The following is a 15,910-nucleotide window of genomic DNA, read 5'->3' as shown; positions in this document are numbered from 1 at the left end:
TAGGCTTCTGGCTACAAGACAATACCGTTCTGTGGGATTATTGGAGTAGGTATCCAAGTTATCATTCTTTGTTTTGAGCTACGTTCCATTTTTTCTCCATTTTTTTCTTGTTTGATTACTACAATACGATATTCTTTTGTTTACATTTCTCTGTAATTGTCCCGGAAATTACAAAATATGGAAATGTTGGAACATGCAGTCGGTTCTCAGGCAGTAACACCAACTCACTGACAGAAATAGTTCACACTGCGTGTGTAACTCAGGACCCATGTCGAACTTTGAACTTTAATCAGTTCTGCATATCGGTTTATCTAATGTTGACAAAACTATATTGCATATCAGAGTGCACTGCTGCAGATATACCTTCCACACTGATTACATTTCATAGCATGCATCTGATGAACACACTCTGGACTGGACAGCACATTATTGAAACAAATTGTATATCATCAGGAATTAATGGACGATGGAGGCCAGTGCATCAGACAGTTCAGCGTCAGAGTTGATTAACTTGTGAACCTTCTCAGAACCTGTTGATTTTCCACAGCCTAGAAAGCCACGTCATTATGTCACTATGTTCATCTGTTAATGTCTCAGTTTACCAAGAAATGCTCGCACCAACTTCAAATCAAATCAAATCAAAATCAATTTTATTTTATTTATATAGCCCAAAATCACAAATCACAGATTTGCCTCAAAGGGCTTCACAGACTGTACATGGTATTCAAGCATAATAACAACAATAGCAGACAATCTGTCTGCTTTGTGAGCCTACACTGGCATCCGAACACGTCACATACAGCACATTTGTTCTGCTCGTCTTGAATGCTATGGTCAGCAATTACATTCTTATTAACACTGAACGTAATATCTTGGTGTTAGCCTTTGTTGTAAGCTAACGCTACTCTGAGCTACCACAGACCACCTGGCATTGATCTCAATTGCAGTTAAATCAAATCAAATAAATCATACATGTTTTTGTTGGTGATGTAGGTCACGATTATCCTGCCCTCAGCCCCTGACGTGAGTGGTTTGTGGTCCAAGAACAGCAAAGAGTTGTCTGGAACCAATTTCCCTGGCAGAGAGCCGGTTCTTCTGCAGTTGAAACGAGAGAACTGGTTCGAGATTAGGCACAGGCTCTGAACTGGCCCTCGAAAAGTGGTAAATGTACAACTTAAAATCTTAAGTCTTAAATTATTTTCTTCGGACGCCCTAAACGGCCATGCATTCATATATTTATGTATTATATATAATTATCTCTTTATATAACAAGATCATTTTCTCAAGATCTCGAGAAAACAAATTTAATGAAGGAGGGAAAAAATATATGAATATAGGCTGTTTAGGGCTTCCGTAATTTTCTGGCAAAAATAAATAAATCTTCAAAGCATTGACAGCTAGATTGGCATTGCCAGTTGATTCAAACCATCTTTGATTATCAATTGAATACACCATCTTCCCAAGCCTAATGTCCATTGTCAGGAATTTATTGACACCCTGCAGCCAATCACAATTGAGCATTCACCTAGACACTGTTATAACTTCTGATAATTAAAATAATTTACTAATGTACTGTTATGGTGATAACTAGTGTTCTGCTTCTGTTGATACAGGGACCAGTAGCATGTCATTCTGCCAGAGAGCAGTGGGCTGACTTGTTGTTTTTGCAGGTTGATCTTTTATATGACTGGATTATCGGGCTGCAGTATCAAGAGGATTTGCTATACAACCCCCATGGTGTGTGGCAACTGTCAGATAATGGCAACCCATGTGGAGAGTGTAGAGAGCAAATGCAAATCCTAGCACATAGACCCTCTCGGCAAAGGCTCAGGTCAGAGAAGCCCACAAAGACTTACAAGATTATTCAGATACAAAGCACGTACACTGCCTATAGGCAATATGTTCTCTCGCACTATTTAGAATTCCTTACTGTCAAACACTTGGCCTTTCTGTTAAATAACTGCCAACCACTACCAAAATCTGCAAAAGCAAAATAGTAGTAGTTTTTGCCTCATTTTTAAAAAGGATTTTATCACCTGTACTGTTTACACTTTATATTATGATTGAACTAAAGCACAGAGTGGTAGGCAGCAGTTGCAGCAGCTCTCTCTCAGAATTTTTTTTTGTAATTATTACATATTTAGTTACTTTTGAGTGTTTTGTAATTTGCATTTTGCTGAACCGATAAAACATTGAGCTGTAATTGGTAGAATAATTAATACTTTTAACTTACATTACATGATTGAATATGCCATTTTCTCAAATAACCTTCAGTTTATCCACAGGTTTTAAACTTTGCTGTTACACAAGTTAGACCCAGCACTAGGCCTGTCACGATATTTATTATATCGATTTATTGTTCGATAAATAAAAAGGACACATAATATTTTTTTTCTGGACTCTATATATTGTTGTTTACATGCATGTTTGCTTACATCATCAACATTCTCCCCAATCATGCTGCTTCTTTCCCTCTCATGTCAGTCATCACACACAAACACACTTATCAACATTATCAACCTCTAATGCGATTCATTTATTTGAATACACATTATTTTGTCAATGGATAGAATCTTAACTGAACTGATGCAGACTATTTTAGTTTAATTGTTTACAAGTATGGATAAATAGATATTTTGCACATATATGTTTTTCACACCCACACCCACACACACACACACACACACACACACACTGAAGCGTAGTGAGTGTGAACTCAAAGCTAAGTTTCCCAACAGCTGCGCAATTCCAGAAAGTCTGGTGTAATAAATGGAATTGGTGCCAAAGCAGGTGTGGTGTAGTAACATTTTCGGATTTCAGCAAGGAGAGCCCAGTAACATCAACTAATCAGCACTACAACAAACCTGAAAGTGCTTTTAAAACATGACCATCCCACCCATTTTCCTCAGCCGGGAACAAAAATTACATGGAGAGCGCCTCGCTGCATTTACTGTCACCAGAATGTGTCTTCGGCATTCTGTCAACAGGTGGTGATGGAGAACTCTGCCCATGTGTGAAATATTAACGCATGGATCAGCTTTGACATCATCCAAATCCACTTGTATGCGTATATCCTCCTCCTGCAACACCACCCAAATTAATTATTTTCTCTGATTGAGGCCCCGTTCACACGAGGACACTCGCGGGTGAAAACGACAAAATATTTTATCTGAAGTGCCTTTTGTTTAGACGGTGACGGTGTTTTTGGGGCTTAAAGACGCAAAAATGTGAAACCACCTTCCAAAGTGGAAAAGTTAAATACGCTCCGCCGTAGCATGTCCGTCTACACTGCCAAGACGCAAAACTCTGCTCAGATCTGCTCACGTCACATATGTGTATACGTCACATACATGCTCCAGTACAGGAAAATAAACAAACGTGGGATTATTTCCATGCGTCGGACCTTCAAGCTGCTCTGGCAGCTCTAATAAACTTACAGGAGTCTTTCCACCAAATGTACAGGATATGTAGAGATAGTATTACTGAACAGAGAAGGATCTGTAATTACCTCTATCACATTTTAGATGCAGCAATTCGTCGGAGACGAGCCAGACGGCTGTGAATGAGACCTGGGAGATCTAGTGGATGGTGGATAACTTTGTAGAAGGAGAAGCTGATGAAAATATGTGGCGTGAAAACTTCTGCATGCCCAAAGATGCTCTTATCACTTTAAGTGATGCCGCCTGGCATGCATACAATCGAATTTCACACACTTTTGCGTCATCGTATGCACGCAGATTTCCTCCCGAAAATGCTCGTCTAAACGAGGAATAAAAAGTGAAGACGCGACGCCACTTTTGCGTCTTCTGTTCAGACCGTCCTCGTGTGAATGGGGCCTTAGAGACCTGCACCGTCTAAAGAACAATTGCAGTTGATCAGGTATGTTGCTGAACAACAGCTCTGCTCTGCTCTCTGACATGTTCACATTTTAGACAATACAATTAATTTATTCCCCACAAAGGTTGATTATCAGTCATTTTTTCTTGATTGAATGATCTTTTTTATCTTGATTGAAAGGTCATATTCTCTCTTAACTGTAGTCCTAGTACCTCTAGAAGTGTGAAACGTAGTGAGTCACTGTAGCATCCAGTCTTCCCTCAGAGAAGATGAAGAAATAGACATAGCTATGGAAATAACTTAAGTTTACACCTTCAAGTAAAATTCAATTTGGAAGCATCGAGTTCAGCGTTACACCATCTTGTTTCCAATACGGGGAGCAGACTACGTTGGGACTGTGGAGGAGCGAGAGGGATCTGACGACACTGACTAAATGCCTCTCTACACCGGGAACCCAACTGAGCGAAGCTGCTGCTAATTCATGTTAGCATCAACTGGGATGTTAATTTGGGATAGCAAAAAACAAAAACAAAATGTATGTTACTTACCTCAGAAAACTGAACAGCGACTCCTTGGAGTGTCTGTTAGTTCAACCAAACGCTGAACAAGACATTTTTACTGAACAAAATGTTCAAATAAACCAAGTCATTAAGTGAAAATACAGTAAAAGGGTCAAAGTCATGAGACCAAACCGGTAAACTTCCTTTTTTATATAACTTTATTGACACGTTGCCATGAATACGCATTGTTCTGCTTCTTTCCTGATGATGGCTCGCCATGTTAGCCAGATTACCAACCGCCATGTGGATAACTGCGTTATGGTGATATCACATGAGGCTGCCCGGAAAACAACACTGAGTTAGCTTAGCCTTGGAGATGGCAGGCCGCATCGACAAGAACGCCCAGACCAGGCGGCAATCTCCGTGCCTGAGCATGGAAGCCACCAGGAAGTGCATAAAGCCTGCAATTCACCGAAAATTCCAGTAGGGGGTGCTAAGTTTGGCTGCAAAAGAAATCTGCCCATTCATTTCAGTGCTAAATTTGAAAACTTCTCACTTGATTTATTACCTCAGAAAAAATTTTCAGGGACAACATTATGGTTTCAATCACTAGTAAAAAATCTTCTTCAAGACAATTTGATGTCAATAGTTCTAATAATGGCCCCATTTAGAAGAAAATAGAAGATAAAGAATCGTATGATTTGGGGCGTTTCTAGCTTTGATTGACAGGTCACTGACAAGGCGAGCCGTCACCAGGAGAGAAGCAGAGCGTATCCACGGCAACGTGTTAATAAAGTTATATATAACGTTATATAGATAGAAAAGAGGATGTTTAGCGGTTTGGTCTCATAACTTTGACCCTTTCACACTATATTTTCACTTAATGATTATTTATTATTTACTTTTACTTATTTGAACGTTTTGTTTAGTAAAATGTCTTGTTCAGCGTTTGGTTGGACTAACAGACACTCCAAGGAGTCGCTGCTCAGTTTTTTGAGGTAAGAAAGATACATTTTGTTTTTGCCAAAACTAACATCCCAGTTAACGCTCCAGTTAATGCTAACATGAATTAGCAGCGGCTTCTCTCAGTCGGGTTGCCGGTGTAGAGATGCGTGTAGTCAGTGTCGTCAGATCCCTTGCGCTCCACCACAGTCCAAATATGGTCTGCTCCGTGTATCGGAAACATGATGGCGACGCAAGATGGCGACGAGTGTAACGCTGAACTCAAGGCTTCCAACGGGCAGTCCACAAACCAATGGGTGACGTCACGGTGACTACGTCCATTATTTATATACAGTCTATGGCCCAGACCCAACTCCGCATCACATCTCCCTGTGCCTCTTCTCTGCTCGGCTGTTGGTCTCTGTGCACACTGTGAGTTATCATTGACTGCAACAGTCACTTGACCACTGAATCTCAGTTCAGGTGTAGGCCATACTTTTAATTTGGTGAGTTCACTTTACATGTTTTAGGACATTGCAGGTTTAGTTAAGTTACACAATCTGCATAGGTGTCATCGCTACATTTAGTAAATTCTGCAATACTTGCGTATGTGCCTCCTATTTTTTCTTCAATAAAAATGCATTCATGTGACTGAATTGCACTGCAGTTGACTGGTGCCACTGCTGATAGAGGATGCCTTGATAGCCAGTGCTATTTCTCTGAAAGCACTGCTGCTAAAAAACTCACAGTGTCAGACAGGATAATATGTTTGTGTACCGTGCTTGTTAATATTCCAAATGGTAGCTCACACAGGCGCCTACCTAAAGGCATGATGCAGATTTGGACTAAATCCCTCCTGGGAAGTTGAAAATGTCAAACCAAAGAGAAAAATGTCAATCTTTATACTACTGTGGTAGTAAATGCAGTGTTTTACATTAATTACCTAATCAGTTCATTGATCGGCCAGTGTTTTATAAAAGGTAACCATGGCAATACATGGAAATTAAAAGCTGTACTAAACAAAGATAAAGACCTAACATAGCACCCAGAGAGCTTCATCGATTAAGTGAAACAATGTGGGCTTGCCAGCATGCCGTATATAGCACAGGACCTGCTCCCTCAAATTAACCTGCAGTTCATTTGCCTTTTCATGACAAGGTTTTTGGTAATGCAAGATGTCTTTCTGACATTCTACAGTCTCCCTGTCTTGATTTATGTTTAGCTGTGCCAGCAGCTGCCATTACAGTCAGCGAAGAGAAGCTCCATCTATCCCTGCACACGAGCGCAAGACTACAAACCTTTATGAACAAAATGAACGAATTATTAACAAAATGAATCTTACAACGTACACATTCAGCTCAACACATTACTATGCACCAGTTTAAAAGTATGATTACCAATTACTCTGCTTTTGACTGTAACTGTTTTCAATGATGTTCGACATAATTGAAAATGAGTGCTTCCCCTTGATGATTCCTCGAGATATAAATAAAAGATAAATGAAAATAAAATGAATGAAAACTGCCTTAACATAGTAACGACTAACTAATTACTTGATAATAAAAAGTAATGTGTTACGTTAGTTACAACAAAAAAGAAAAGCTGCTGATAATCAAAAGGATCCTGGAACATGAGGGGGCCATCACCAAGGTTCTCTTCTTTGACAAAAAGACCAGGCACCGAGTCCTCATATGGCAGGACATTGAGGTAATGGAGACGGTCCAGAAGGCTCTAAACCCCATCCAGGACTTTACGGACACTCTGTTAGGGGAGAACTATGTGACCCTTTCCTATGTCAGACCCAGCCTTCATCGTTTCAGCACGAGCATCCTGGCAGTGGAGGTAGATGACTGTGAGTTGTGCAGGTCAATAAAGACCTGAATTGTGGAATACCTCACTGACGAGTACTCTGATCCAGTGACCTCGTGGACATGGCCACATTTGTGGATCCACATTTCAGAGACACATACATTCCAAGAGGCAGGGTTGATGATTTGAAATAAAAAGTTGGCTGATCAGGACTCTCTGTTTGAGCCTGGAGACCAAGAAGCGGCAATGGCACCACCCACAGCAAAGAAGAAAAAGTCACTGGCCAGCTTCTTCATGCAAAGCATAGTTACCAGCGGCAACACACTGACACAGCAGGAGACAATTGAAAATGAATGTTCAAGCTATTACTCAAGCTGTCAGCTAGGGTAGTGAGAGATATCGATCCTCTGGAATGGTGGAGAGAACATGAAACGGTCTATCAATTCAATTCAATTCAATTCAATTCAATTGGCTTTACTGGCATGACGTAACAATGTATATATTGCCAAAGCAAGCATCAGAAAAAAAGATAACAAGATAAGGAAAGCAATATTTACAATAGATTATTATAATTCTGTTATTCATTTTAAAAGAAAAGAAAAACTAATAACAATAAAAGAAAGCAATATTTACAATCATTGAATTACAATCAACATATAATTTATACAATCTAACTGTCCCAGCAAAAAAAGAAGAAAAAATAAAATAAAAAATAAAAACAAAACAACCAACAGCTGTGTGTCACTCGCTATCTCTCAGTGTGTGACAGGCAGAAACATAGACTGCTGCTAATCTACAGCTCTGTGACTCTTCCCCGAGGAGGAGCGGCAGTTTTTCCTCATCTGACCATTTTAAAAAACCTTTGACGGATTAACATTTTTGGAAATATGTTTCTCTAATTAGTTCATATTTTTTACATTTGGTGAGGAAGTGTAGCTCTGTCTCAGGCTGACTGAGGCTGCAGTGGCAGCACAGCCTCTGCTCTGCAGGGAGCCAGCTCTTCCTGTGCCTCCCTGTTTCCACAGCCAGTCTGTGTTTAGTCTGTACTTTGTCAAGGTTCGTCTCAGCTGTGGATCTGTCACCATGCTCAAGTAATCTGCTGTGGTGTACTGTCGGTTCAGATCCAAGTAGCACTGCATTTTGCTCTGTGTTTTGGTTTGTGTTTGCCAATAGGTGATGTAGTCTTGTTTTAGCTGTTTTGTAATTTGGTTGGGTCTGATTGGTGCAGTGCTCTGTCCCTGGGCTGTGTCTGTAGTGCAGGTTTGTGACCTTAGCCTCAGGACCAGCTGGCTCAGGGGGCTCCTGTTGCTCATCTCCTGGTATTGCAGGGCTTGGAAATGATATGAGTGTCTATCAACCACTTAGCCATGTAGCAAAGAAGTATCTGTAGATTAGTACCAGCTACCGGTTCTCCTTCTGAGCGAGTTTTCAGTTGCAGTGGTCACATTGTAACCTGTTGTAGGGCATCCATGAAGCCTGATAATAGTTTAGGCTAGTTTTCCTTGCACAGAACCTGTAACAAATGTACAAGTTTACATAGATGTAGCCTTTGTCTACTTCAGTATTGTATTGAGTAAGTAGGCATGTTGTCTTTTTTTCCACATTTGTTATTTGCAATATATCTAGCCCATTTGAATTTATTATGGGTTATTCATTTTATATACAATTTAATTTCACATGCGGACTAATTGTGCAGCTGTATATTTTCAAACATGTCAAGCCTGTACTGTGTACATTTTTTGTTACAGTGGCAAGAAAAAGTATGTGAACTAGGGATGGAACGGTTCATGAAAACCGTCAGAATTGTTTGGTTCGACTGACTCGGTTCAATTTGCGTGTGTTGCGTTTGGTTCATGAGCTGCTCATTTTTCTCATGAGGGGCGAAGCGTGTACACTCCAGAGCAAAAGGTGGTGGTACTGCGCCTAAAGCCAACCACCAGTAGTAAACAAGAAGAAGAAGAAGCGAAGCAGTGAGCCAGGTGTAGCAGATAGAAAAAGAGTATTGGGTCAGTTGTTGTGGAGAATTGTGTGGGTATGGCAAGTGGGAAAGAGCCAGAGTTAGAAGATGAGCCAGCAGCACTCTATAGGTCTGCTGTATGGGACCACTTTGCATTTAGAGTGACCTACGATGACGGCGGTAAGAAAGTTGTTGACAAAAGTGTGACAGTGTGCAAGCATTGTGCAACACGTGTTGTTTACGCTAACGGCAACACTACCAACATGTCAGCTCACCTGCGGAGACATCATCCCAGCGAGGCAACTGGCAGCGCAAGGGGGAGAGCCAGAGAGTCAACGGGACAACTTCGACTCAACGCAGCTTTTAAACAGTCTTACGGTGATGACATATGCAGCCTTTTTCCGTAGTGGAGGGTGCGGGATTCCGTTCTACGATTAAAGCACTGGAGCAACAATGTAAAATCCCCTCCCACAAACATTTCAGCAACACGGTAATTACCGCACTTTATGAAGAGAACTGACAAGGAATTGTTAAAGAGTTGTCTGTAGCACTAACTACTGATAGATGGACCTCTAGGGCTACTGAAAGTTTCCTGACTGTGGCTGCCCATTACATTACCTCAGAATGGGAGATGAAAAGCTCCGTTTTACAGACACGCCCCCTTTATGAGAGCCATACTAGCGAGCATCTCTCTGAAGCACTGACAGAATGGAAGTTGCAGAGGGGCAGCAGCACAATCCCTGTTACTACAGAAAATGCAAAAAATATGGTGAATGCAGTCAATGCAACAGCTGGACTGGGGCCCCAAATTGGCTGCTTTGCCCATACTGTTAATCTTGCAGCCAAGAATGCAGTCTCAATAAGTCAGGCATACTGGCTCCTGGGGAAGATGAGGAAAGTGGTGACATTTTTCCATCGGAGCACAACAGCCACCCACGCCCTAAAAACCAAACAGGAGATGCTGCAATTGCCAGTTCACAAACTAATACATGATGTCCCAACCCATTGGAACACAACATATGACATGCTGGCTTGTTACTTGGAGCAGCAGGCTTCCATCTATTCTGCTCTGATGGACAAGGATGTTAAGAAAAATGTCAAAGACCTTGCTGTTTTGACTGACAGTGAGGCAAAACTGACAGAGGACCTAACCAAGATTCTCAAACCACTGTGGAATGTAACAATGCTCATGAGCACGGAAACATCCCCTTCAGTGTCCATGATCATCCCTCTGCAAAAGATGATACTAAAATCCATGACACCCAGTGAAGAGGACAGCTCCACCATCAAGGATGCCAAGGCAGCCATCACTAAAAACCTGGAAGACAGATACAGGGACCCTGATCTTCAGGACTATCTGCGCAGAAGCACAGCCCTGGATCCAAGATTTAAGTCCGTGCCCTACTTGGAAGAAGACTCTGTTCAGCAAATCTACAGTGTTATCACCAGAGAGTAAATGGAAATTGAAGAGCAGGTATTATTTTTTTTAATTCTGTAATTAGTGTTAAATGTAATGTATTATATCATAATTAGCATTTCTCTCTTTGAACCTAAACATAATATTTGAGCCTTTGCAATTTTTCTTTTCTCAGTGTAAAGTAGAGCATATAGTTTTAGTGTATTTGCTCCTATTACAGTGTTTGTTTTTATCAATCTTTTTAAAACTACCATACTATTTGTCATTGTATCATGCAGGTTCAACCCAGAGAAGCCCAGGTGGCCAGTTCATCCTCAGCTGGAGAGCCACAGGCATCAGAAGAGTCATCTCCTCCTCAGAAAAAATCTGTCATGTCAGAGCTTTTTGGAGACCTCTTTACATCACAGAAGGGAACCACCAAATCTTTGTCCCAGATCACTGAGGAGGAGGTCATGTCATACAGTCCCAGTCCCAGTCCCTGTGCTCACAGGATGCATTCCTGTGGATGAAAATCCACTTGCATGGTGGAGAAGCAACGAGCATAAGTATCCTCATATTGCTAAATTGGCTCGATGTTACCTTGCAGTCCCAGGGACATCCGTACCAAGTGAGAGAGTTTTCTCTACAGCAGGGGACATTGTCACTGCAAGCAGATCTCGTCTTTTGGCAGAGAATGTGGACAAACTGAAGAATGAGCAGAGCCTTGTTGTTGATAAGCAGTGCAGTATGTGTTAGTTTGGTTTAAGCTACATTTTATATTGATGATTATTTACTGGATGATTTATTTTGTTATTTTAGATAGCACAGTGACACTTCAAGTTTGATAAGAAATACAGCCTCAATTCTTTGATTGTATTTTAAGCACTGCACGTTTAAGTTCAAGAGGAAAAAACTGAGTTTTCCATGAAGTACTGATAATCAGGGAATTGATACATGTCAACATTATTTTTGAGTTAATTTCAAACAAAGGGACCTCATGGATCCCAATTAGTTCATTTTAACAATCAATTCTCCATGCACACAAATGTTAGTCATTGTGTTCTGTGCTTGGACCAATTTTATTCACCTTATGCATGTTTCCTTTAGGCAATAATATAAGGAAACATTTCCATTGTTATGCTGACAACACCCAATTATATCTATCGATTAAGTACATAAAAAAACATAACAACATAAAAAAAAAAACATAACAACCTGGATGATCCACAGTTTAATGTTTGGATGGACGTGGTCAGCAGCAATACTCAGGCTTTGGTGTTCAAATGATGCCCTGGTACTAAGGGACCACAGTGTGACACCATTATGCCACCACCACCAATGCAGTCTGAACAATTGATACAAGGCAGGATGGATCCATGCTTTCTTGTGGTTTAGGCCAAATTCTGACCATACCATTTGAACATCACAGCAGAAATCAAGACTCATCAGACCTGGCCACTTTTTTCAAATATTAAATTGTCCAATTTTGGAGAGCCTGTGCAACTTACAGCATAAGTTTCCTCTTCGTTGCTAACAGTAGATGTGGTATTTTGCTGGTATCTGGCTTGTTCTTTTCAGAAGGCTTTTCTGCATACCTTCATTGTAACAAATAGGATTTTTTAATTATTGTTACCTTTGCTTTTTAATCATTATCATGGTGGCTAATTTCTCAGGAACTTGGCTCCGGAAAACAACGTCAGGTCCATGCACAGTGTTCTGTCCTTTCATAGGAGTATGTTGATAATTGTTTTAATCAAAGCAGTGTTTTTTGGCTTAATGTCGCCACCTATTGGACAAAGTAAATAGTAAAGTGTAACTGCAGCAGACCATTTTTTTTAGTGTTCCAAAAGCAGTCCAGCAGTGCACTTCAGCTAGACTCTGAGCAATAAATTTGTCATCTAAATGCTTCTGCCTTGGATATTTATATATTATAACTAATCAGCAGTTCTGACCCTTTTAGACTTTTAGCAAATGTAGGTATTTTAGACTTTTAGCAAATGTTAGGCAATTTGTATCACCATGTGCTTGGATGTGGGTTTGGCTAGCCAGCTTTGAAGTAGTTAGTAACTACGTTAGAATTTATATTTCTGCTTTTTGAGTTCATGTAAGTAATAGGTGGATACTATGCTTTGTACTTATTTCTTTTTCAATATATATTTTCTAGTAATTGCTTATGACATATGTATCTGCTTTTCTGTTGTTTCAGTTCCACAGTATGCTACTTCAATAAATATGCACAAGAAAAGTCAAGCCACAGCCGACAGCGCATATATAGGAGCCGATTGAAGTTGTCTCGTGTTGTTGAAAATCAGGTTGTAGCTTGAAGTCTACCTAACTACACAACAAAAGTTTGGACGCAATTTCTCATTCAATGTTTTAAAAAAATTATTATTATCATTTTTTTTTACAATTATTAACAACATTCAACATTGTAGATTAATAGTGAAGACATACTATGAAAGGACACTTAGCCTATGGAATGATGTAGTACAAACGTGTTAAACAAACCATAATGTTTTATATTTTAGATTCCTCAGAGTAGCCTATCCACCTTTTGCTTTGATGACAGCTTTGCATACACTATTCTCTCAGTCAGATTCATGAACTGCTCACCTGCAATGGTTTTCACTTAACAGGTGCGCCTTGTCAAGAGTTAATTTGTGTAATGTCTTGCCTTCTTAATGTGTTTGAGACCACCAAAGCAAAAGGTTAAAGGCTACTTTAAAGAATCTAAAATATATGCCGTATTCTGGTTTGTTTGACGTTTTTGTTTACAGCACTAAATAATTCAATTTGTTCCATCATAGTTTTTTTTTAATATTAATCTACAATGTTAAAAATAATAACAAATAAATAAAATAAAATAAAACGTTGAATGAGAAGGTGTGTCAAAACGTTTGACTGGTACTGTATGTTCGGATAAACATGTTTCTCTGACAGCAATGTTCCTCTGATGACTTATCCACACGGAGACAACGAATATGTGAAAATCTTCCCAACTTTGCCAAACTACAAGAAAGGGCGATTGGAAACCTAACGGTAATGTTGAGAAAGTTTTAGCTGACACCAGTCGTTATTTTACTGTCATAAACGTATCGCTTACTTTCTGGTTAAGCATAGTTGTCTGTATAGCAATGAAATTGTTACTCAATTAAGGTAACATACCGTGGGTGAGAGAAAACGGTTGCCCAATGTGTTTGTAGCCTGTTGTGTGTGTTTTCCTTATACAAATGAATACAAAAACATGAAAATGACTTACCTTTGTGGTTTGCGATGCTCCTTCGCCTAGGTGTCCAGGATCGACTGTAGCCAATATAAGCAGAAAATTCGCTTCGTCCACGGCTTTCCAGTGAGTTTACAGAGTTTTAACAATTGAGCCAATCGTCATATTTATAATCTGTGAGAGCCATGTTTACAGTTAGAGATTTATTCAGAATTTAGAGCGAGAGACCGAGTTGTGCCTGCCCACCGAGTACTCTATGCACCTCGCGGGAGCGCGCACACCGTGAACAGGAGAATACCAGACGATTTCAACGGTAAAGTCCGAATGAGAGACCATATCGTCACCCTGTTAAAATATTCGCCTAACTCATTTTTTCAAGTTTTGCAGGAAACAAAAAACTTTACCAAAACTGTAACATATGACATTTATTGATCATTTCACTCAAAAAGGATGTAACAAAGGATGGCTATTGGCATAGTAATAACACTGTGTATAAATTATGTAACTTAAGATAAATAAATGACTTAGGCAATTTTTTAAACATGCCTTTGTGACTTAAGCAAGATATGGTAAAACTTTATTTTGAAGGTCACACAAAGTGTCATTAATGTTCATGACACATTCCATGTCATGTTTATGACACACTCATGTCACTCTTATGTAGACACCTTAGAGTAAAGTGTTAGCAATATTTGTGTCAACAATAAAACACTGATAAACTAAACTGATAACTAAACAATCTCCCTCTAGCTCTTCTTTGCTGGGTTCTTATCTGATGCCTATGAATGTGGCAAATTGTCAAAGAAGTGATGATATTAAAGGGGTAAAATCACATGATCTGATCAACTGAGGAGATGATTTAGGTAAAAAAACAATTTTGACAAAAAATGACTTAGGTGATTATTATAACAGTGTGACGATATGATCGTCTATAGTTCATGAAAGTTAAGACTCATAAATGGTTTATTTGACTCAGTGTTTTCTTGTTACAATTAATCTGAAATATGCAAGGTATCTATTTTTATTATTTGTAAAAATGAGAGGAGGATTTTTTTCCCCCATTATGCAGTTCGAGGAAAAAGTTAAAATGACAAGAATAAAGTCAACATTTTGTGTTTGGTTAAAAAGACATTCACAGAATCATTGTTTCTGTGTCAGTAAGTCATCAGAGGAACATTGTTTCAGAGAAACGGCACGTCTATCCAGCTGTTTGGTAAAGTGTCAGAAATAATCTGTTATTCTGTCTCTGTTGTCTGTCTTTGTGGATGGGGGTCACTATCTATGAGTGCATAATTAACTAACTGTATGTAACCTCTCTCTGTGCATTTATAAATTAATCTTGCCAGATGCTTTGCTACAATGATCATGTGCTAATGTTGTTTTCAAACTATGGTTCCTCTAAAAACATTTAAACTATATAATACATTTACTCCATGTGCTTATACTCCCACTGCCCTACTTTGTTTTATATTTTATTGTTTGTTGTAATATCTGTGTCTCGTTGAGTTTGGGTTTTGAAAGTTTTGTTAGCACGTCAGTTCACGGACATGGTGTGCTGAGCAGAAAGATAACTGTCTTCTCTGCTTGGTGACATGACGTGTCCACATATTGAATAAACTGACAAATTAGCGGATCGAGAGGCGGCACCTTCTGGAAGAGATCTACCTACATTCTTAGTTAACTTTTGTTAGGCTATAAAGAAGAGTTCAAGGGAAAGTAGACTGGTTCAGCCTATGTTAAGGCTAGAGTATGAAGCTGGACCCACAATGCAGACACTGGAGGCAGATAGCAGTTTAAGTTCTTCAATGAAAGAGGTTGAGAGGCAGGTGTGGAGCTGGGGTGCAAGGCTGGTAGGCTGGAAACAAAAGGAGCAAAAATGAGGCAGGCAAAAAAATCACACAAGAGTGGACAAAAATCTAATCTAGTTTTCAGAATCCAAGGTGTTACCACTGGGGAATCAACTACGAACTGGCGAGGAGTGGTTGTGTGAGCAGACCTCTGGATTGAACCCAGAGACTCTGTAAACTGCACATTTCTTGACGTATTGTAATAAAGTGAAGTTAAACTGAGAACTCGGACATCTCCTGCTCATCCTTTCCCCATCAAATGATCGGCACAGAGAAATAGGTGAGGATTTTGTGTTGGAGTCAGATAATTTAATTTTAAAGGTTTCCTCAATGCATTTCTCAGCACAAGCTACAACCTGATTTTCATCAGTGTCATAAAATGAGCAATAACCACAATAT

At 39.6% G+C, this 15,910-nt stretch overlaps 1 protein-coding gene across 1 annotated transcript in view; it reads right to left on the bottom strand.

Moving 5' to 3' along the window:
* Nucleotides 1–13,907, bottom strand: part of npffr1l2 (neuropeptide FF receptor 1 like 2) — a 34,041-nt gene extending 20,134 nt beyond the window's left edge. The window contains exon 1 of the mRNA XM_059337292.1: nt 13,701–13,907. The gene's annotated coding sequence lies outside the window, so the exon portion shown is untranslated. The remainder of the gene's footprint in view (nt 1–13,700) is intronic.
* Between the last annotated feature and the right edge of the window lie 2,003 nt (nt 13,908–15,910).

Source organism: Centropristis striata, chromosome 7, assembly GCF_030273125.1.
Source record: "Centropristis striata isolate RG_2023a ecotype Rhode Island chromosome 7, C.striata_1.0, whole genome shotgun sequence".
NCBI lineage: Eukaryota > Metazoa > Chordata > Actinopteri > Perciformes > Serranidae > Centropristis > Centropristis striata.
This window is presented reverse-complemented; position numbering and strand designations above follow the sequence as displayed.